At 42.0% G+C, this 24541-nt stretch overlaps 1 protein-coding gene across 3 annotated transcripts in view; it reads left to right on the forward strand.

Moving 5' to 3' along the window:
• Positions 1 to 2403: 2403 nt before the first annotated feature.
• Positions 2404 to 24541, forward strand: part of znf280d (zinc finger protein 280D) — a 116256-nt gene continuing 94118 nt past the window's right edge. For 2 of the 3 annotated variants that reach the window (XM_080214377.1, XM_080214381.1), the window contains exon 1: positions 2404 to 2555. The gene's annotated coding sequence lies outside the window, so the exon portion shown is untranslated. The remainder of the gene's footprint in view (positions 2556 to 24541) is intronic. The other variant, XM_080214378.1, reaches the window with a different exon arrangement.

Raw genomic sequence — 24541 nt, forward strand, 5'->3', positions numbered from 1 at the left:
GTGCCCAGGAATGGAGGTGGGGAGGGAGTGTTGAATTTTAATTTTTGTGCGCTGGGACAACTTTAAATAACTAAGTTGCTGATGGGGCAAAGATGCCAGCATGACATCATGGGACCCACCCCTTCCAATTTTTTCGCCATCTCCCGAACGCTGGTTAGGTTGATTGGCAATGCTAAATTGCCCCTTGGTGTTGGGGGATTAACAGGGTAAACGTGGGGTGACAGGGATAGAGCATGGGTGGATTCTTGTCGTTGCAGACTTGATGGGCCAAATGGTCTCATTCTGTACTGTAGGGATTCTATGATATGGCGGAGGCAGCAATGTTGAAACACGCTGCCATACTATCAATCCTGAGGTAGAAGGAAAACAAACATTAAAATATTTTATTCTTCATTTTCTTTTCCTGTAAAGTTTCGCAGATCTTAGAGTGTGTTTTCCTCCTTTGTGGATCTGCAGTTCTTGTGCAGTACAGGACTCAGCCGGTCTCATTCATGGGAATAAAAGCAAATCCTGCAGGTGCAGCAAGTCTGAAATAAAAACAGAAGGTGCTGGAAAAATACTCAGCAAGTCTGGGAATAACTGTGGAGAGAGAAATAGACTTAACGTTTCGAGTCGAAAATGTCATTTTCTCGGAACTGGCTTCCCAGAATTCTCTTGAATTTTCCAGAGACATAGAAGATAGGAGCAGGAGGAGGTCATTTGGCCCTTCGAGCCTGCTACACCATTCATCACAATCATGGCTGATCGCCCAATCTAATAGCCCAATCCTGCTTTCTCCCCATAACCTTTGATCCCATTTGCTGTTAGTGCTATATCTAGCTGCCTCTTGAATACATTCGGGGGGCGGTTCGACCTTATTGCTGAGGAAGGCAATTTTTGAGAAAGTGGTGCATAGAAGGTTAAATTCCCCTGCTATACAACAATTATTCCCGCAAAGGATCACAAGGGCATACAATAGATGACTGTCAAGCAGAATAATGATCAAGCAGAATAAGGAGCAGAGCTTTGTGCAAACATGCAATCTACACAGACAGAAACCTCTCCCAGGGAACTTTACTGTCAACCAGACATCATGGATCAGATTGTTCTGGTTGTGAATCACTTACATAATTGTGCACCTTTTTTTGTGCATCTCTTTCCAGTAAACCTCTCCCACGTGCATTTGCTGATCTCAATACAGAATGACATCATGGCTGTGGACAATGATTATCTACTTTGTATGTGTGTCCACAGTCATGAACATTCACCATTGATGTACCATGGAATCACTGCAGTGGAAAATGAAGCCACTCAGTCCATTGAGACTGCACCAACTCTCCGAGAGCATCCCACCCAGGCCTTATCTCTATAATGTATTTATCCCGCTAATCCCCCTAACCTACACATCTTGGGAGACTAAGGGGAAATTTAGCATGGACAATCCACCTGACCTGCACATGTGTGGGAGAAAACCGGAGCATCCAGAGGAAACCCACGCAGGTGTGGGGAGAACATGTAAATCCCACACTGACAGTCTTCCAAGGCCAGAATTGAACCCTGGTCCCTGGCACTGCTTTTATGACTTAAATACATTTAATGTACAGTCCTTTGTGAAGAAGGTCGATAAATTTAAGTGATAATCATAACTTAAAATCATCACAGTAATTGTAATTAAGTCATAAAAATTACTGGCAATCATCTATTTTAATGCAAAATCTTGATGACACTAATTTACTGTTACAGTTTTCCATGTCTAATCAAATAAATCCCTTGCACTGCCCAGTGTACCTCGTGCAGCCCCATTGCCCAGTGTATCTCAGTGCATCCCCATGCTCAATACAGTCCCGTGCCCAGTGCAGTTCCAGTACAATCCCAGTGCCTCACCAATCCCAGTGTAGCTCCAGGTCCCAGTGCATCCCCATACCCAGTACAGTTCCAGTACCCAGATACTAGTGCAGTCCCAATACCCAGTGCATACCAAGTGCAGTCCCAGCGCATACCGAGTGCAGCTCCAGATCCCAGTGAATACCTGTGCAGCCCCAGTGCATATCCAGGTCTCAGTGCAGTCCCAGTGCATATCCAGGACCCAATGCAGTCTCAGGTCTCAGTGCAGCCCCATGTCCCAATACATACCCAATGCAGCTCCCGGTCCCAATGCAATCCCAGTGCTTCCCCAGGCCCCTGTGCAGCTCCAGGTCCTAGTGCAGCCCTAGGTCCCAGTGCAGTTCTGGTGCACAGTGCAGCTCCAGGTTCCATGCAGTCCCAGTGCCCAGTAGAGTCCCAGGTTCCAGTGCAGCCCCTGTGCCCAGTGCAACTCCAGTGCCCAGTGAAGCCTCAGTACCCAGTGAAACTCCAGGTCCCAGTGAAGCCCCAGGTTCCAGTGCAGCTCCAGGTCCCAGTACCAGCTGCACCCCAGTTGGGGGAGAACCTTGGCGCGCGCGCTGGGGGCTGCCTGTTACCCATGATGCTCCGGGAGGTCCCCAGTGCGCAGCTGCTGCAGCGGCAAAAAAAATCATAATAATGGCGGCGGATGGTTGCTGAGAGTTTGCTGCTTTCAGGCCGCGGAGCACCGACTGGTGAGTCACTCTATCTGACGAGTACTGATGAGTGGAATGTGGGGCGGCGCGGGAGCCGCGGCTCGGGGAGGTTGCGGCCTGCGGCGGCGGCTCGAGGAGGCTGTGGCCTGCAGGGTGGGCGGCTTGAGCGCCGGCGCCATGTTTGCTGCTTGTGGCTTCACCGAGAGCGGGGCGGCGGGATTGAAGGCGAGGCCTCCGGGGCGGGCCAGCCGGCTGGCCCTGCTCACCAGCCCTTCCTTCACCCGCCTTATTTGCCATCTGTCACATCGACGCTCTCCTCTCCGGATCGCATCGCACTGTGCGGGTTTGATTTTTTTTTTCCCGTCGCGGTGGCGAAGGTTATTTCTCGAAAGCCGCCGCCAGCAGGAAATGGAAAGGCGAAGAGTGAGCCCGGGGGTCGGGGCGAGCTGAGCTCAATGCTGCTCTTCATGTCGCCTCTGGTGTTTCGCCCGCCCACCCGTGGGGAAATAGCTCTTTCCTTGCATTGTGGGCGCTTAAAATCTCTCACACACTTTACTGACCTGTTTCTTACATCCTCATACAACTTGTATAGTATGAAAGCAGAAACCATGCGTGCGTTTATTCTTTTTATGATAGTTGCGCTTTTTAGAACCATTTATATCTAAAGTATGAAGTTAAGATTTGCAAGAAAAAAGGGATTAGTCATTTTGACGCACGATTTCTCCAGAATAAATTGTAAAGTATTGCAAATTGCCGTAACTATTTTTGATGACTTATTTGAGTACCGTTACGTATTTTTGTATTACTTTCTTTATTGTTTGTTTATTTTGGTGATCTACGCTTCGTACTCTGCTGAGTTCATACGCGTTGCCAGTGAACTTAGGAATCTGGAGCACCTCAATTACAAGTCGTCTTGTCTTTTTTTGTAGATTGTGTTTTAAAAGATTAACATCAACACTTAATGTTCCTCATTTGAGTTGTCTAATACACATCAAAATAATTTCAGTAACGCCGGATGTATTGTTGGATTAATCCAGAAATGATTTTTTTTCCTCCCTTGAAAGGCGACAGTTGTCTAAAAATAAAATAGCTTTTTTTTGAGGGGGAAGGTGGATATGCACATATATCTGAAGATGTATAGTCAGTATGGGCTAGGAATTTGGGTTACTTATTCAAGATATTGTAATTTTGGGGCTGGGACACATGGATAAATAGAATTTGCTTCAAACATTACAAATTAAAAAAAATTCAATTTAATAACTTGTTGGGGACTGGAAAAATAAGGAGAAATTGTTTGTGCTTGTAAGAGGATCAAGAATAAAAGAGCACAGATTTAAAGTGATTTGTCAGAAGAAGCAAATGTGACGTGAGAACTTTTTCACAAAGTGGTTTGGTTCAAGAATGCACTACTTGGAAATGTGGTGGGGGCCAGCTTCATTCGAGTCATTCAAGAGGGCATTGGATGATTATTTGAATAGGAACAATATCCAGGAGAATGACACTAAATCATCTTCATTTGAAGAGCCAATGCAGGCACAAGGGTCCAAATGGCGTCCTGTGCCATAAGAATCCTGAGAGATAAGAGAAGTTACAGATTGTGATATTTTGGCTTACAAATTGTTGAGGCACAGATTCAGAAAATCCTTGGTTTGTGCTGTGACTGACCTCATGACCAGTTGTAAAATTTTGTTCACTGTCCCACGAAGTACCTTATCATGTTGCAGAACGTAATGCAAGTTCTTATTCTTTGCCGGAGACAGGTGGGGGCCAGTACAAGTGTTCGTATTTTGGGTAACTTGGTTGAAAATTGGACAATATTCCTGCTTTGATTTCTTGGAGAGTATGGTTGCAGGCTGAATAATTAAATGTGACACTGTTAACCTCTTTTAAAAGATTGCATAAGGGATATGTGTGTGTTGCTGGCAAGTCTAGTATTTGTTTATCGCATATCCCTAATTGCCTTTGAGAATGTGGTTGTGAGCTTCCTTGAGCTTTTGCAGTCCATGTGGTGTGGGTGCATGCACAGTGTGTCCGGGAGTGTATTCTAGGATTATGACTCTAGGACAGTGAATGAATGGCAGTTTAGTTCCAAATCAAGTTACTTGGGTAACTTGCAGGTAGATCTGTTCTCTTGCATCATCTTAGAGGGTGGAGGTTGTGTTTGTGGAAGTTGTACTGTCAGAGGAGCCTTGGTAAGTTAGAAGAGAATACCTAGTGTTGAAAGAGGCCATTCAGTCCATCAAAATTGCACCAACTGTCCAAAAGAGCATCTTACCCAGGCTAATCCTGCGCATTTACCATGGCTAATCCACTTAACTGACACGCCATTTTGTATATGGTACAGACTGCAGCCATAAAGTGTGTTGATGGTTGAGTAATTGAATGTTTAAGGTCATGCTCGTCAGTGATGATGTTGAGATTCAAATGTTGTTGAAACTGCACTCGGCAGTGGAGAGTATTTCATCACAATCCTGTCTTATGGGTGTTCAGGCCTTGCAGAGTCAAAGTAAGTTGCTGCAGAATTTCCAGCCTCTGATTTGTATTGCAACAGAATCATACGCTAGAAAAGTGTTAACATTTTGAAGACAAGTTGAGAAAAGAGGAAAGAAATAAGATTAGTTTAATGTTTTTTGGGAAATAAATGAGGGTGGGGGAGAGAGAATGCAGGATCAGGCTCTTCAGTTGGATGATCTTGATGAATGGTGGAGATTGCTTGAAGGGCTGAATGGCCTCCTCAGGCTCTTATTTTCTTTGTTATGAAGGAACTAAATTTTAAGTAAGATTAGGTGACAATTCTACAAATAATTTAGAAAATAAATAAAATTTCTTAAAACAAAATACAAACCAGGCTGAGGTTACATTGCCATGCTTGTGTTATGCCAACTAATTCAGCTGTAGTTTATGGAGATGAATTGCTAATATTATTTTTGAATTTGCTGTTACAAATACCAATGAGGAGAGTAGGATCACAATCCTCATGTAGGAAAAATACACTAATTCTGGGGAAGCAAAATAATAATTAATCTTAACTTTGCTGATGACACCAAGATTGGTGGAACGGCAAATTGCGCGGAGGGTGTGGAGAGTCTGCAGAAGGATCTAGATAGGCTGGGCAAATGGGCCAGGAACTGGCAAATGGAATTTAATGTTGGCAAGTGCGAGGTGGTCCACTTTGGTAGGAATAATGGTAAGAAGGACTATTACTTACGTGGCGAAAAACTGCAGCAGGCGACGGTGCAGAGGGACCTCGGGGTCCTTGTGCATGAGTCGCAAAAACCCAGCCTGCAGGTGCAGCAGGTGGTCAGGAAGGCGAATGGGATGCTGGCCTTCATAGCGAGGGGGATTGAATATAAAAGTAGGGAGGTCTTGCTGCGGCTGTATAGGGCATTGGTGAGGCTGCAGCTGGAGTACTGTGTGCAGTTTTGGGCGCCGTACTCACACAATGATATTTTGGCCTTGGAGGGAGTGCAGAGGAGGTTTACTAGGCTGATGCCGGAGTTGAAGGGGTTGAGCTATGAGGAGAGGCTGGATAAACTAGGCTTGTACTCGTTAGAGTTTAGAAGAATGAGGGGAGATCTCATTGAGACGTATAAGATGATGAATGGGATGGATAGGATAGAGGTGGAGAGACTCTTCCCGCTCAGAAAGGACAGTAGGACTAGGGGGCACAGCCTCAAGATAAAGGGGGGGCGGTTTAGAACAGAGTTGAGGAAGAATTTCTTCACTCAAAGGGTGGTTAATCTCTGGAATTCTCTGCCCGTTGAAGTGGTGGAGGCTGCCTCGCTAAATATTTTTAAGACGCGGGTTGATGGGTTTTTGATAAGAGAGGGGATTAAGGGTTATGGGGGGGAGAGAGGGCGGGAATGTGGAACTGAGCCATGACAGATCAGCCATGATCTTATTGAATGGCGGGGCAGGCTCAAAGGGCTAGATGGCCTACTCCTGCTCCTACTACTTATGTTCTTTAAGTCGACAATTGAAATTCAGAATTGGTTCGGTCTTTATTTCAAAGTAGCAAGTGCTGAAAATGTAGCAAAGTGTAGAAGTCCAGTCTATCACTCCAACCTGCCTCCCATCCATTGACTCTGTTTATAATGGGAAAAGCAGCCAGCGTAATTAAGGACCCATGCACCCCGGACGTATTGTGTCCCATCTTCTTCCATTGGGAAAAAGTTAAAGTCTAAGGACACATACCAGCTGACTCAAGAACAGCTTCTTCCCTGCTGCCACCAACCTTTTGAATGGACTTACTCGCATTAATTTGATCTTTTTCTATTCCCCAGCCATGACTGTAATACTACTTTCTGCACTCCCTTGTTTCTTTCTCTATGAACGGTATGCTTTGCTGTATAGCACACAAAGAAACAGTACTTTTCACTGTATACTAATAGTTGTGACAAATCAAAAAAATACTTTTGGGACTGTCGGCTTTGGTTGCGAATCTGAGGTTATAATTTTTTCAAATGTCATTCTGTTGAGTTGCATTTTTAATTAATATTGAACTCATAGGTTGAAATGAGACTGCTTATTGAGTTAAATTTGGCTAAGATTGATTTTGGATGTTTCTAATATAAAGTTGATGTAGAAATAGATCATCTATTCCAAAATGATGAGACGAGCTTCAGATTTGATTTTTTTTAAACTAAGTTTTAAGGTTAACTTTGTGTCCATTTTCAGTTGTATTTTTCTGTCCTGGAATACACTTTGTACTAATGTATGTCCAAAACTTCCAAAAAAAGACTATAAAGAAGAAAGGTTGTGCAAAAGAAACAAATGGCAGTTGAACAAAAATTAGCTTTTGTGGATTGTTTGAATGTTAATTATGATCCAGAGTTGAACATTGATTTAAGAAAACATGTTATACCATTGTTTGGCTTTTAAATGTAATTCTCCTCACATTCCTTCTGTCATTTCTTATTGCTGCTCAGTTTTCGTTCAGTCCTGTTGACAATTTTGCACCAATTTTAAAAAATAATCCAACTGTTTTTAGCAATGCAATTATTTTAACTTGGATCAGGTACCATTTGCAGTGGAATTTGCTGTTCAGTAGAGCTTTGAGATATTCGCAAGGTTTTTGCAACAGGAGTGTGAAATGTCTACCTGTAAAGAAAAGTGCAAAGGGTGCTCATCCACCTGCCGTTTGCCCCCGAAAATAAGACACATAGTTCCTAGGCTCAAAGGTAAAGAGAAAGGATGAAGATTTGTGCTTTCAAATCTCTGTCTGTGTTAAGTTGTCCTGAAATGTTTGGAGCCACCAGTGACAGGAGGGCAGAGCAGGCAATGATAGCACCAAGGAAAAGGCACGTCAATAAGGTGTGTTGCTTTTCCAACTCTTATGCCTCTATTTCCTGTTCTTCAAGTTGGATGTTTGTTTTCAGGGCTAGACAAAGATGATAAGAACATAAGAAATAGGAGCAGGAGTAGGCCATCTAGCCCTTCGAGCCTGCCCCGCCATTCAATAAGATCATGGCTGATCTGTCGTGGCTCAGTTCCACATTCCCGCCCTCTCCCTCCCCCATAACCCTTAATCCCCTCGCTTATCAAAAACCCATCAACCCGCGTCTTAAAAATATTTAGCGAGGCAGCCTCCACCACTTCAACGGGCAGAGAATTCCAGAGATTCACCACCCTTTGAGTGAAGAAGTTCCTCCTCAACTCCATTCTAAACTGCCCCACTTTATCTTGAGGCTGTGCCCCCTAGTCCTACTGTCCTTTCTGAGCGGGAAGAGTCTCTCCACCTCTATCCTATCCATCCCATTCATCATCTTACACGTCTCAATGAGATCTCCCCTCATTCTTCTAAACTCTAACGAGTACAAGCCTAGTTTATTCAGCCTCTCCTCGTAGCTCAACCCCCTCAACTAGTGCTTGGAGCTGATAACCCAAGCATCCAGGCAAATGTAACCTAGAAAGTTAATACTAAGAACTGCGAATCACTTGATATGAACTTAATGCTGGGCAATCAAGGGACAGTTTGTGTGGTTGTATTTTTCACTGAAGAATATGAAATAGAGAGCATCCAACATAATTGTAGTGCAGCAGTTTGCTTTGTGCTGATATTAATATATCATATAATGAATAATAAATAGCACTTGGGACCTCTTTGGTCTTCTGATTCACTGGGCAATGAAGAGGGCAGCCTTCAGGGTTTTATTTTACGATGCAAAATATGTCGTTTTATATGAGGGAGGTCATGTCTCGCTAACTTGATTGAGTTTTTGGTGAGGGAAGGGCCTTGGATGTTGTCTACATGGACTTTGATAAAGTATTTGACGTGGCCCCTCGTGGCAGTCTGTGCAATAAGTCAAATCACACGGGATCAATGGTGAACTAGCTTGGCCATAGAAGGTGGAAGGGTGTTTTCCTGAATGGAAGTCTGTAATTAGTAGTGTTCCACAGGGATCAGTACTAGGACCTCTGTTGTTTGTAATGTATATAAATAACTTGGAAGAAAATGTAGTTGATTAGCAAGTTTGCAGATGATAGTAAGATTGCAGGACTTGCGGATAGTGATGAAGATTGTCAGAGAATACAGCAGGATAAAGATGGACTGGAAGATAGGGTGGAGAAATGGCAGATGGAATTTAATCTGGACAAATGCGAGGTGATGCGTTTGGTAGATCCAATTCAGGTGGGAGCTATAAAGTAAATGGTAGAACCATCAGGAGCGTAGACACAGAGATCTGGGAGTACAAGCCCACAGAAAAGCAGCAGCACGGTGGAAAAGGTGATGAAGAAAGCATATAGTATGCCTTCATGGGTTGGGGCGTTAAGTATAAAAGTAGGCAAATTGTGTTACAGTTATATAAAATGTTGGTTAGGCAACATTTAGAATACTGTGTCTAATTCTGGTTGCCACATGAGAGAAAGACGTGGATGTTTTGGAGGAATACGGAAAGGATTTAACTAAGATGTTGCCTGGTATTGGCTGTGAGGAGAGATTGGATAAACTGGGATTGTTCTCCCTGGAAAGGAGGAGGCTGAGGGGTGACCCGCTAGAAATTTATAAAATTCTGAAGAGCAAAGATAAGGTGAACAGTTGGAAGCTTTTTCTTAGGGCAGAAATGACAATTACACGGGAGCACAGGTTCGAGTTAAAGGCAGGGGGGAAACGGTTCAGTGGCGATGTAAAAAGTTTTACACAGAAGGTGGTGGGGGCCTGGAATGCCCTGCCAAGTGAGGTGGTTGAGGCTGACATGTTCATGACATTTAAGACTTAGCTGGATAAACACATGGTTAGGCACAGAATAGAAGGATACAGGTAGTTGGTCTTGATAGGGCAACATGATTGGCACAGGCTTGGGCTGAAGGGCCTGGTCCTGTGCTATACTGTTATTTTGCTCTAATGTAGAAATTATTGGAGTGTGTGGACCCACAAATGTCATTCGGTGATCAGCCTTGGCTGGACTCTAATTCTCTTTAGCTAAAAAGCACTGTAGAATCATAGAGATCTGACAGTGCAGGAGGAGGCCATTCAGCCTATTGAGCGTGCACTAACAACAAGCACCCTTTCTTCGTAACCCTGCTAATTCCCCTGACCTGTCTCAAGTTGAATATGGATGTTCACTACTGGTGTCCTGTCTGACTCTGAATTGAGTTTGCAACCTGAGATCCTTTCAGTCATAAGGATGACTTGTTTCTTTTTCCTTCATAGCATTGTCTACTTCTGCTCCATCCTGCATAAAATTCAACGAATCAAAATTCTGTTGCCCGTATGCTGGCAATTCCCATTCCAACACTCAATTGACCCCAGTGCTTCAGATTTAAATTTTTAATTGTTGTGTTTCAATCCTTCGTGGCCTCCTCCCCTTTCCTTGTCCCTGTAACCTTCTGCAGCCCCCATAACCTGCCTCAAAATGCATCGCTCTGAATCTAAGCTCTTGTAAGCAAAGCACATGCTCAAAGTAGCAATTTATATGGCTATGATAAAACTGGTATGTTTGAGGTCATGGTTTCTGGGCATGATTGCATGTTGCTCCCAGACTCGTAGGCAAAAAATATTTTCAACTGCTAAATCTGAGTTTGAAATACTCAGTATTTAATATTTAAGATATTTGGGTCTTCAGTACTGACAAGCTTGAAATCTTGAAAGTGACCAGGGTTCAATAAACTGACAACCTGACATACGCTAAACATGTTTATTCAAAATTGCATTTTGTTGATATTTGCTATCTTATGTCTGTCAGTGTCTTTTTATTTGAACAAACACAATTTTAAGCAGTGAGTTCTATGATTCAAAACTCTGAAGCTTGCTCTGAATTAAAATCTCTTTGAATAAGTCATACTTCATTACAAAATTAGTATCCAGTTAGTAACTAACATTATTCACTTCAGCTTTAGATATGTAGCTGCTGCTTGTGTATTTTGAACAGAGATTAGTAGCTTTTCTATAATACATTAAAAAAGTTATTTTCTAATATTTAGAATTAATTTTTGGAAGAAGAACTTCACTTTCCAACAGCTAATGGCTTTATTTTCCTTAATTAACACCAGATGAGTGTATGAACAATGTGGATGTTTTCTTTACCAAAGGAAAATGCATTGAAGTATTATCTTAAGATGTTTTTTAAACTGTAAATTTAATATTCGTAGGTCAAAATTACAAACTTGGAAGCACTTGGGCTGAAATTGGATGCAATCTCTTGTGCCACTTGTATTTGTGTGATTTACATAGCAAGTAGCATCAATCACTGGATGGGTAGGCTTAGCTTAATCTTTTTAGGAAAGGTCACTTTTGCTTAATTTTCCAGTGTCAACCTCACCCTTGCATTCTGGTATTGCAGAAGAATGAGGTTTGCTACAATAGTTGATGTGCCTTTAATTTAAGCCTGCCATTAGTTTCACCTGACATAGGTTAAAGGACAGTTGGGGTTGAAGCTCATAATTTCGCATTGAATGACATGTATTTCTAAAACTCTTTTGTAATCTGCAAAAACAAATAGGATAATAGTGATCTCAGAAATATGACCATATTAAAATGGAATATTAAGATGTAATAAATTGCATCTGCAATTTCATGTATCTAAACAACTTAATGCAGGTAATTTATTGGCTGGCCATTTGTTATTTTAGGGAAATGTTTACTTTGAACCACCACCTTTAGAAACAGGACTAGAAGAAACCACATTTTGAACATTAATTAGGTAGTGTTCACTGTTTAGACTGTTTCGGGTGAGATGGAAAGTAGAAACTGGAGCCAATTGAAGTGGAAGAGGCTTCGCCATCTTCCACTCCATCTTTCCTAATAGAGCCAAATTGCATCAATACTCAATGAAATAATGAATTTATTTATCAGGATTCAAGTTGAGGAGCAATGGGCAGACACGAACCTGGCAAGTAGTGGCCTGCATACCGTAAGAAGGGGAAGATCCTTTTTAAGGATAAATTTGTTTTGAAAAGGAATTTCCCAAGTGGGGCGACACTTCTGAAAATCTTTGCACAAAAAGCTGACAGGTTAAAATAGTGAGGTTTCACGGTAAATCCTCAAATGGGTAAAGGATTTCCTGAGCGATAGAAAGCCATGTTTGTTGCCCATGGTTTGATGTCAGGGTGAGGGAAATTCGAAGTGGAACGCTTCAAGGATTGATGTTCTTGTATTTATAATTTAATGTAACAACTTTGATTTGGTTTTAAAAACTGAAGGTAAAACTGGTCATTCATATTTAACACCAAACTGGCCGATAGGCAGGCAGCTATAGATGTGGCAAAAGTTAAATTTGAAGAAGTTACCAGGGTCATTCAGAATAAAGTTGGCGAAACACAGCAACAGGTGAAATAAATATGGATAAATATAAAATATTATTTGGGGGGGGGAAGGTCTCCAGAATTATAGAAAAAGGAAGAGGTAATTTAGCCCCTTGGGCCTCTTCCACTATTCAGCGAGATCATGGCGGATCTGTGACCCAACTCCATGTGCTCTTGTCCCATGTATTAAGTAGTCTCTCAACACCACGTTAAAGTCCAACAGTTTAGTTGGTAGCACAAGCTTTCAGAGTGCTGCCCCTTCATTAGGTGAGTGCAGGATTTGTTTCACAAGCAAGGCATGCATAGACACAAAATCAATTGCAAGATAACCTGGCTTGCATTCCAACCATTATCAAGTCTTTACAGGTGCAGACAAAGTGAACGGAGAGATAGTTAAGCACAGGTTGAAGAGATCTTTGGCTAAGCATTCCCCAAGGCAGCCTTCATGACACAGGACAACACAGAATCATTGAGAAGAAACTGATAGCCAAGTTCCGCACATGTGAAGACAGCCTCAACGAGGATTTTGGGGTTCATGTCACACTATCTGTAACCCCCACGACTTGCCTGGGCTTGCAAAATCTCACTAACTATCCTGGCTGGAGACAATGACCTCTAACCTTGCTTCACCCTCTCTCCACTCACGTTTGCACCTGTGAAGACTTGATTACCTGTTAAGACTCGCATTCCAACAATTATCTTGTAACTGAGTTTGTCGATATGTGCCCTGTTGGTGAAACAAATCCTGCACGCCCCTGATGAAGGGGCAATGCTCCAAAAGCTCGTGCTGCCAAATAAACCTGGTGTTATGAGACTACTGACTGCCTGCCCCAGTCCAATGCTGGCAACTTCACATCTTATCCCTGATAGTAATTACAGTAAATTAGTTAACTGTTACTATACATTGATAACAATAAGTCGAATGCAGAATTATATAGCTAAAATGTAGAATATTAGGTTTAGAGTGTGAACTGTTTTGGGCAGATCATAGCTTGGTTACTTAGCATGATGTTGGGGAGACAATTAAGCCTGAAGGCAGTACAGAGGTGATCCAAGTATACTGTCCTCTAATATAAATAAGAATCATCAGGAAATTCTGAAGAAATGTGGGCTATTTCACCCTGGAAAAGCTGGGAGAAGACGTCTTGAAAGTGCATGCGTGAAAAATGATATAAAAAAGCCAAATTTGAATCACTGTTTCAAATTAAATAGTGTAAAAAGGTGGTTATAAGTTAAAACTTGCAAAAGATAAATATAGGACTGGTATCATGAAGTTCTTTGTACAGTGATTAATGCTTAAATTGGATTTGTCTTTTGGAATGGAATCTTGCAATGATAAATGCTGGATTTTATTGTGGGGGAGTAATTTTTTTTCTGAATAGATGAGTTGGAATGGGTTCAGTGGCTTACCTTATTTCTGTTTGTTGGGTGGCACTTTTTTAGTCCATACAGTGGACTGATGCATATTTATATATAATGTGCTGGTGATCCTTCCAGTTTCTGCACTCTGGAGTGCCATTTCATGTTCGCATAACCTCAGTCTGGGTGAATTTGCGCAGCAGATAGTGGTTTGATCTTGACTGTATTTTACTCCATTGCTGTTCTTTCACGCATTGAGCTTGATTGTTCTTGTGGACAGCAATTATAGCAGTCATCCAAATGTTGACTGTTTCATGATTCTGAGGGTGACTCGACTAAATGGGACACCAGTGTGTGAGGCAAGTTTTGAAGTTTTGAATTGCCTAAGCGGGGTTACTTGGAGCACCTGTCCAAAACCCATCTTTTTTAAAAAAGCTTTCTCAAAACCCAAAATTTTGCTACAACCTTCAATCACTGTCTAAACTGTTGTCCCAATAGGAAATTCTTTTCTTAGAATCTTCAAAAGAGTTTGGAGACGTTTTATGCAGGGAATATGCTGTGTAAGTAACTGACTATTTTGTAAAGCTAAACTTTGCACATCCATATTGTGTGTTTCAAAACTGATTAGATGGATCTTTGCTATGTCCAACAAACTTTGATTAAAAAGATTTTTTACAAATTGCCAGAAATTGTCATTCTTACTGTAATTGTAAAGTGTCGGATTAGTTTCTTAATTTAGAAAATTCTAATATTAATAGAGGGGGGAAAGCATAATTTCCCATTAGGATATTGTAAACTCTGGTTACTATTCTTAAATATTCAGCCTAAAACTCATAATTTAGTCTTTGTAATTGTATTTTTTTTCATGGTACACAATGGATGGAAACTTAGTTTATTAGCAATTGTTTTTGATTGCCCAACAGTTAGTATTTGTAGTGAGTATAAGTCAAATTAGCAAGCTTCTCTCAAATCTTGTGTGATATCTGTTTAAACATGTAATCAAGTTTCTGCGACCCTTTTGAAGCAATGCAGGTGTGATGGTTTCAAGGATGGAGTATAAATAGCTATAGTTTTGGTCAGCTTACAATTTGAGTCTTTGCTTTCTTTATCTTTTTGCCTTTTGGTCCCTCTTATCTACTTCTTTGCTTGCCCCTCACCAAACTGATTTTTTTTAAAAAAATGGCAGGGCACTAAAAGCAGATGGTGTAGATGTGCAATCTGAAATGTGTGTACATTGCAAAACAAATTGTAACAGTATATCTGGAAATGTTACATTAATTTACTGAAGCTAAAATTTCCACCTTCGCCAAATAGATATCAGCTTAACTTGGTCTTGTAAGGACCAATGGGTGCATGTGTCAGATGTAATACCTCTCGGTCATTTTGGATGTGGTGTTCAGATTTTTGTGCATGTGAACCTCATGAGGTCTGTGCCTTAGTATGTTTATAAACATTTCAAGGAAGGGTTATTTCTAGATATCCAACTGGCATTTGGACACGTTTAATTATTTCTGTGGTTATGCACCATCATATCCTAAATTTCTCATTTTGTTCTTACACTATGTCTAATTAGGCTGATTATGTCTTTTAGGCTGATACCGGAGATGAGGGGGCTAGCGTATGAAGAGAGAATGAATGGACTGGGTCTGTACTCGTTAGAGTTTAGAAGGCTGAGGGGGGATCTTAGAGACATATAAGATAATGAAGGGGATAGATAGAATCTCTCTACCTCTACCCTTTCTGCTTAGAAAGGATAGCAGTACTAGAGGGCACAACCTCAAGATAAGGGGGGACAGTTTAGATCGGAGTTGAGGAGGAACTTCTTCATTCAAAGGGTGGTGAATCTCTGGAATTCTCTGCCTGTTGAAGTGGTGGAGGCTACCTCGCTGAATATATTTAAGTCACGGGTAGATAGGGGAATTAAGGGTTATGGGGAGAAAGCAGGAAAGTGGAACTGATCTACTTCAGATCAGCCATGATCTTATTGAATGGTGGGGCAGGCTCGAAGGGCTAGATGGCCTACTCCTCCTATTTCTTATGTTCTAATTAACTTGTAAGTAGCACAGTGCTGCAATAGTTAGCAGTGCTGCCTCTCAAAGACCGGGGCTCAGTTCCAAACTTGGATGATGGTGGGGTTTGTCAAAACTTGGATGATGGTGAATCTCTGGAATTCTCTGACTGTTGAAGTGGTGGAGGCTGCCTCGGTAAATATATTTAAGACGCGGGTAGATAGGTTTTTGGTAGGCAAGGGGATTAAGGGTTATGGGGAGAAGGCGGGAAAGTGGAACTGAGCCACTTCAGATCTGCCATGATCTTATTGAATGGCGGGGCAGGCTCGAAGGGCTAGATGGCCTACTCCTGCTCCTATTTCTTATGTTTGCACATAAATCCATGGCAGCGTGGGTTTCCTCCCACATCTAAAGATGTGTGGATTAGGTTGGTTGACGATGCAAAATTGCTCCTCGGGGATTAGGGTAAGTGCACGGGGTTATGCAGATCGGGTATGGGTGCAGGCTCAGTGGGCTGAATAGCCTCCTGTTTGCGCTGTAGGGATTCTGTCAAGTGCTTCAGTTACTGTATTGCTGTGCCTACTATGGTGCATATGATTTTGCTTCCGTTCAAGCTGGAGAAAATTAAATCCGGTTGTTCAAAAGATAGTTGATAAAAGCTTTAAGGTTGAAGACTTTGTATCGTTAAAGAACTGTTAAGATTAATGTTCTAATGTGGATGAACATAGTGGGTATCATCAGGCCACTCACCTTCTGGCCCACTGCAACCTGCCACAACCCTGGAAGCCAGGTGACTATGTAATTTAATTCAATTTTTGTATCTTTATTTATGAAAGGCCTATCAACGTGCTGTTTAAGTTGCAAAACCATAATGATTGAAACTTGGCTGGAATATTTCAAACCATTTACCAGCACACGACAATTTTATTTTTGTTTTGCGAGGATGCTAGGAACTTTTGTGATGGAAGTTGTCACTAAAGTCACAAACATTCCTTTATTAGAAGGCAGATGAGAATTTGCAGAATGGGACGGTGAAGGTTTTGTCTTTGAGGACAAATGCACAGGATAAGATTTAGGGAGGGAAACTGAATTAAACTTAACACAGCGCCAGGGATTCTCGTTTGCTTCCAGTCTTGGGTGATTGTACAAACTCAACACATTCTCCCTGTGTCTGTGTATGTTTCCCCTCTCAGTTCAAAGTTAGGTGTATTGGCCATGCTAAATTGCCATTTAGTGTATCAAGATGCAGAGGTTTAGGAAGGTTAATGGTTAAATATGTGGGGCTATTGGGATAGGGCAGGGGGTGGGACTGGGTAACTTGCTCTTTTGCAGAACTGATGCAGACTTGATGGTCCAAATGGCCTCCTTCTGCAGTGTAGCGAAAACATCAACAACACACAAATCCTGATCAATTTCATGCTTTCCAACAATATTTTTGCAAGTTTTAACTACTTGCACAATCGTTTCATGATTAATTTGACAATCAGACATCTGCCATGCTGTGACATGAACAATGCTTATTCTGGAATTTGCTGAGTCTCGATCTTCTCCATAATTAGGGTTGGTTTAGTGAAATCGTAATCTAAGTAGTACAGGTACCTGATTGAGAACAAGATGTTGTGGTTCATTTCAGAACTTGACCATGTTGCCTTCCTGATTACAAACTGTTAACTCTGGACCTCCAGCTGAATTGGAAATCAACACCATTCTCTTTCCAATGCTTCACCTGTGCCAGTATAAAATACTGAGTTAGATTATTTACGTTTGAAAGATTTTGAAGTGGAAGGAAAATTTTGACTGAGCCTGAGTACCTTTTTTTGTTCTGAATGGATTTTTGTAGAAAATGGAATATTTTTAGAAAAATAATAGATTCAGCATGATTGTGTTTGTTTCTTCAAAACATCAATTTTACAGCTGGTGTAGAAACCATGGAATTGTGCATTCTTCAGTTCTTAGCTCCTATCTTGATGACATTGTGAAGGTATACCAACTGAACCCTGAAGTGGCTGCGTTCTAAGTGGCAGGTGTTGAACTGCCTGAGAGGCATTTTCAAAGGCTGAGGCAAACCTACTAAACATAATTTGTTCTTGGGCTTTCAGTGCTGTTCCGGTGTTGCTTGTGTGCTGTTCTTGTTACAGTGATCTCTAGCTTAATGCAAAGCTACAAGCTAAAGGCACCTGTCGACTTCTGTTTTCTGTCGACCTAATTGTAGCATGACATTCAGAAATTAGTCAGTTACGTGAATAGCAGGATGATAGTTTTCAAGGAATATTCTCCACTTGTAATGTTAGTGAATGGAACATTTTGAAGCTTGGATCACTGTCCATGTGGAGTTTGTACGTTCTCCCTGTATCTGCATGGGTTTCTTCCCACAGTCCAACAATGTGCAGTTTAGGTTGATTGGCTATGCACAATTGTCCCATAACTTCAGTGGAATTAGCAGGGTAAACAAATGGGATCATGGGGATAAGGCCTGTGTAGGATTGTTGGAAGTCTGACAACACCAGGTTTTAGTCCAACCGATTTATTTGATAATATACTCACAAGCTTTCGAGGGACACCCTCTTCGTCAGGTGAATGGAGAGTTCTGGCCTCAGACAGAGCATATAAAGCACAGACAGTTTAGAGATTACTGATTAGAATGCGAATCTTTACACCTAACCTGCTGTTCAAGACCTGAAGTGGCTGATAATGTGAGTGGAAGGAGCACTGATCACAGTTTAAAGAGATGTGTATTGTCTCCAGACAGTACAGTAAGTGAGGTTTTGCAAACCCAGGCAAGTCATGGGGGTTACCGATAGTGCGACATGAACCCAAGATCCCTGTTGAGACCGTCCTCATGTGTGCGGAACTTGGCTATCAGTCTCTGTTCAGCGACTCTGCGCTGTCGTGTGTCATGAAGGCCGCCTTGGAGAATGCTTACCCAAAGGTCAGAGGCTGAATGCCCGTGACCACTGAAGTGTTCGCCAACAGGAAGGGAACAGTCTTGCCTGGTGACTGTCGAGCGATGTTCATTCATCCGTTGTCGTAGCGTCTGCATGGTCTCCCCAATGTACCATGCTTCGGGACATCCTTTCTTGCAACGATGACATTTTCTTCCTTTGGCCTCATGGTGAACAATCACTGAAACAACTATATGATGATATCAACAAATTCCACCCCACCATCAGACTCACCATGGACTATTCCCCAGAATCAGCTGCATTCTTGGACACACGCATCTCCATTAAGGACGGTCACCTCAGCACCTCACTGTACCGCAAGCCCACAGACAATCTCACAATGCTCCACTTCTCCAGTTTCCACCCTAAACATGTTAAAGAAGCTATTCCCTATGGACAAGCCCTCCGTATACACAGGATTTGCTCAGATGAGGAGGATCGTGACAGACACCTCCAGACCCTGAAAGATGCCCTCATAAGAACAGGATCTGGTGCTCGACTCATAGATCGGCAGTTCCAATGCGCCACAGCGAAAAACCGCACCGATCTCCTCAGAAGGCAAACACAGGACATAGTGGACAGAGTACCCTTCGTCGTCCAGTACTTCCCCGGAGCGGAGAAGCTACGACATCTTCTCTGGAGTCTTCAACATATCATTGATGAAGACGAACATCTCGCCAGGGCTATCCCCACACCCCCACTTCTTGCTTTCAGACAACCACACAACCTCAGACAGACCATTGTTCGCAGCAAACTACCCAGCCTTCAGGAGAACAGTAACCACAATACCACACAACCCTGCCACAGCAACCTCTGCAAGACATGCCGGATCATCGACATGGATACCATCATCACACGTGAGAATACCGTCCACCAGGTACATGGTAAATACTCTTGCAACTCGGCCAACATTGTCTACCTGATACGTTGCAAGAAAGGATGTCCCGAAGCATGGTACATTGGGGAGACCATGCAGACGCTACGACAACGGATGAATGAACATCGCTCGACAGTCACCAGGCAAGACTGTTCCCTTCCTGTTGGCGAACACTTCAGTGGTCACGGGCATTCAGCCTCTGACCTTCGGGTAAGCATTCTCCAAGGCGGCCTTCACGACACACGACAGCGCAGAGTCGCTGAGCAGAGACTGATAGCCAAGTTCCGCACACATGAGGACGGTCTCAACAGGGATCTTGGGTTCATGTCGCACTATCTGTAACCCCCGTGACTTGCCTGGGTTTGCAAAACCTCACTTACTGTACTGTCTGGAGACAATACACATCTCTTTAAACTGTGATCAGTGCTCCTTCCATTCACATTATCAGCCACTTCAGGTCTTGAACAGCAGGTTAGGTGTAAAGATTCGCATTCTAATCAGTAATCTCTAAACTGTCTGTGCTTTATATGCTCTGTCTGAGGCCAGAACTCTCCATTCACCTGACGAAGAGGGTGTCCCTCGAAAGCTTGTGAGTATATTATCAAATAAATCGGTTGGACTAAAACCTGGTGTTGTCAGACTTTTTACTGTGTTTACGCCAGTCCAACGCCGGCATACCCACATTTAGGATTGTTGGAGCAGGCTTGATGGGCAGAATGGCCGCCTTCTGCACTGGAGGGTTTCTATGATTCTAAGGGTAACTTCTCCAGGGAAATTCTATTCCCAGGACATCTTTAACCAAAACCATCACAGCACAATCTGTGCCAGAAGTTCAGTAAAACCACTCTAACATTGACACTATTGTTCATTGACAGACATTTTTCTTTAAGAAATGTGCTTGTCATTGTCATTGAAATGTCTTAACATTATATGTGGGGAAAAAAAAGGTTTATCCTGATGATTGTGGATTCCAATTTGCCACACATCACTCAAGCACTTCAAACATTTTCAGGTGAAGCAGTGTTTCACATGCACCACCTTTGATCTAGTCTATTGCATTTGCTGTTCCCAGTGCAGTCTACTCTACATCGGAGAGACCAAACGCAAACGGGGTGACTGCTTTGTAGAACACCTTCAGTTCATTTGCAAGCAGGACCCAGACCTTGCTGTCACTTGACATTTTAACACACCATTCTGCTTTGATGTCCACATGTTTGTACTTGGCCTGTTGCACCATTCCTGTGAAGCCCAATGCAAACTGGAGGAACAGCACTAATAAGGCCCTTTACACCCTTCTGCAATTAACATCGAGTTCAACAACTTCAGAGCATGAACTCTCTCCTCAACCTCCACTCCATTTCCATTTATTTGATTTAATTTTGTATTTTTAATTTTCATTTTTCTCGTTTCATTTTTCTATTTCTTAAAAATACCACCCTCCCCCCGACTGTGTCTGCTCTGACAAAGTCATCAGACTTGAAACTGGAGCTCTATTCTCTCTCCACAAGTGCAGTTGCACCTGCTGAGACTTTGCAGGATTTTCGTCTTTAGATTCCTGCATCTGCACTAATTTGCTTTTATTTTTCACTTCAAACAGTTGTTGTTTATGCAGTTCCTGACTCTTGAGTGCTTCGTCCCAATTTGTAGCCTTTGCAGTCAAATTAGACAACAGCATCAGTGAATGCATATGAGTGAGGAAGCTAAGATGTGCCATGAGATCTGCATAAAAGAAGCATCTTGCTGACTGGCGTTTAATAAATTTGGATGAGATGAAGTCCCTCCACAATTTTATTGATGTGGACTAAATTCACCAGAAAGACATCAAGGATGTCCATTCCAATCTCTGTCCTTTTAACGACGTGGTATGTCTTTCTTACTGCTGATCATTACTTCCATTGAAAACTAGGGGTTTTTTTGGCTTTAAATTCTAGTTAGAGAAATTACATCTTCAATGAAGATTTTTAACATTTTCTTTCTGCCTCTTATCTCTCTCTCTCTCTCTCTCTCTCTCTCTCACTCCTTTGTGTATCTCATGTAATATCAATTTAATTTTTCTACTTGCATTTCTTGGTTCAGACTTTGTGCTGTTTCTTCACAATTCCCTAACTTGGTTCAATAAATATAGTTGTTTTCCCTGTATGTACAGGTCCCAGATGCCCTGCAGAGGGCGCCTCCTCCTTTGGGTGTCCTGCAGGCAGCCACTTGCTCTGGAAAATCCTATGGGAAGTCTCTGGGCAACTGCAAATTGAATGAATGGTGGCTGCTGTATATTTGCTGTTTGTGGTATTATCTAATCCCATATATACTCTGTCCATCTGTAAAACAACTAACCAATGAAAGTGTTTATCAGAACTGTATAAATAATGAAGCCTGACATAGAATACAATATTTTAAAAACCAGAATGCAATCACTGATGTGGAAAGGATCAGTCTCAATTCCAAATTATTGACATTCTCATTTGCTGTTTTGTTGTATATGATCATTAGAACAGCCATGTATGTTGGAAGTTAAGCATTCCACACTGATTTTTGGAAACATGTGAAATACAAATGATTTGGGAATGCATTTGTAGTGGAGAAAGGGATGACATTTTCCCCATCTTTGATCTCAACTGATTAATCATTTGGATGACTTATTTGGATTTGTCTTTGACTTCTCTCTCTCTCTCTCTCTCTCTCGCGCACACACACACAGCTGTCTGGTTGCAAAGATCCTATCAGTCATGCTTCTTTAGTTTCTGAATATACGCTAACTGTCAAGACTTTTTTTTAAGTAACGTTTTCAATAAAATGATTAAGCATTGCTGTGTGCAAGGATTTTTAACATTGCAAAGTTTTGAGATTATCCAATGATTTTCACAAACAAAATGATTTCCATTTCCCTTGTTATGATGGAGAATTGAAGCACCTTTGAATTCCTGAGGAATTTGTTCCTTGCCACCATGTAGATGAAGTCGGTTAGAAACCGTAGAAAATTTACGGCTCAGAAACAGGCCTTTTGGCCCTTCTTGTCTGTACTGAACCATCTTTTTGCCTAGTCCCACTGACCTGCACTTGGACCGTATCCCTCCATACCCCTCTTGTCCATGTACCTGTCCAAGTTTTTCTTAAATGTTAAAAGTGAGCCCGCATTTACCGCTTTATCCAGCAGCTCATTCCACACTCCCACCACTCCCTGCGTGAAGAAGCCCCTCCCTAATATTCCCTTTAAACTTTTCTCCTTTTACCCTTAAGCCATGCCCTCTGGTTTTTTTCTCTCCTAGCCTCAGTGGAAAAAGCCTGCTTGCATTCACTCACTCCATACCCATCAAAATCTTATACACCTCTATCAAATCTTCCCTCATTCTTGTATGCTCCAGGGAATAAAGTCCTAACTTATTCAATCTCTCTCTGTAACTCAGCTTCTCAAGTCCCGGCAACATCCTTGTGAACCTTCTCTGCACTCTTTTTGAATCATATTTACATCCTTCCTGTAACGAGGTGACCAAAACTATCCACAATACTCCATATTCGGCCTCACCAATGCTTTATATAACCTTACTATAACACTTAAACTTCTATACTCGATACGCCGATTCATAAAGACCAGTGTACCAAAAGCGGTCTTTACGACCCTATCCACCTGTGACATCACTTTTAGGGAACTCTGTACCTATATTCCCAGATCCCTCTCTTCATTTGCACTCTTCAGAGTCCTGCCATTTACTCTATTATTGAGTAATTTTTTAAAAAAAGTAATCTCAAGTTTGTGACATCTGCTGAACCAGATTTTTTTCTATCACTTCAATTATATACTGGCAATTACAGATATTTTAAAGTTTATTTATCAGTGTCATAAGTCAGCTTATATTACTACGAGTTCCTTTGAAAAATCCCTCTTTTTGCCACACTAACACCTGCTCAGATATACTGAGAGCAACTTTAGCATGACTAATGTACCTAAGCAGAATGTCTTTTGGACTGCGGGAGAAAACCCATGCCGACACAGAGAAAATGTGCAGAGTCTGCACAGACAATGACCCAATTGAGCCTGGGTCTCTGGCCACGTGAAGCAGCAGTGCCACTGTGTCACCAAGCTGCCCTGTATGTTACTATTTAACATACAAAGAACATAGAAACCCTGCAGTGGAGAAAGAGGCTATTTGGCCCATTGAGTCTACACCAACCACAATCTCACCTATGCCCTACCCACTAATCCCTCTAACGTACACATCTCAGGACACTAAGAGGCAATTTTAGCACAGCCAGTCAACATAACTCGCACATCTTTGGACTGTGGGAGGAAACCAGAGCAAAGTCATGCAGACATGAGGAGAATGTGCAAACTCCACACAGTGACCCAAGTTGGGAATCGAAACCAGGTCCCTGGAGTTGTGAAGCAGCTGTGCTAACCACTGTGCCACCCTGTTGCCCATACTGTTGGCAGTAGTTGCTATTTAAATATTGAATTGATAATGCAGACAAGACAGGATTCAAGTCGAGCCCAATTTATATAATTGTGTATTGGTATCGGATAGGTAAGTGTAGTGGCATCATTATTATGACATGAAAATGATGTTCCAATGTTGGAATTGGGATAAAAGGAGTAAGTGGTTTTTAAAGGACTGAGCCCTCCAAGCTCTCTCTCTTTGTACTAGTTTTTATTCATCTTTTGTGCTTCATGCACTCAGCTTCCCTGCACCTCTAAGATCTGCAATCTGTCACCATATTGATAATAACCTTTTTATTCTTCCTGCATGTACCGTTTTGTGTTTGACCAGCCGTTTAAGCTATCTTGTTGCCTCCTTAAGTCAATTTACTTTCCTACTGATGTTTACATTGTCTGCAAATTTTGCAGCTATATTGTCAGTTTCTTCATGCATGTCATTTATATAAATGGTAAGAAGTTGATGCCCAGCACTTCCCTGTGAGACAGCACTTGGCACGTCCTGGCAACCAGAAAATTACCCATCTATGCCTACCCTTTGTTTCTTGTTAGCCAGCCAATCTTCTCTCTGTACCACTGTTACCCCTGATGCCCCTGACACCTTGAGCTTTTTATTTTCTGCAAAAGATTTTGATGTGGCACATTAGGAACATAAGAACATAAGAAAT

The sequence above is a fragment of the Carcharhinus amblyrhynchos genome, chromosome 28, assembly GCF_965287045.1.
Source record: "Carcharhinus amblyrhynchos chromosome 28, sCarAmb.v2.hapA, whole genome shotgun sequence".
In the NCBI taxonomy this organism is placed as follows: Eukaryota; Metazoa; Chordata; class Chondrichthyes; order Carcharhiniformes; family Carcharhinidae; genus Carcharhinus; species Carcharhinus amblyrhynchos.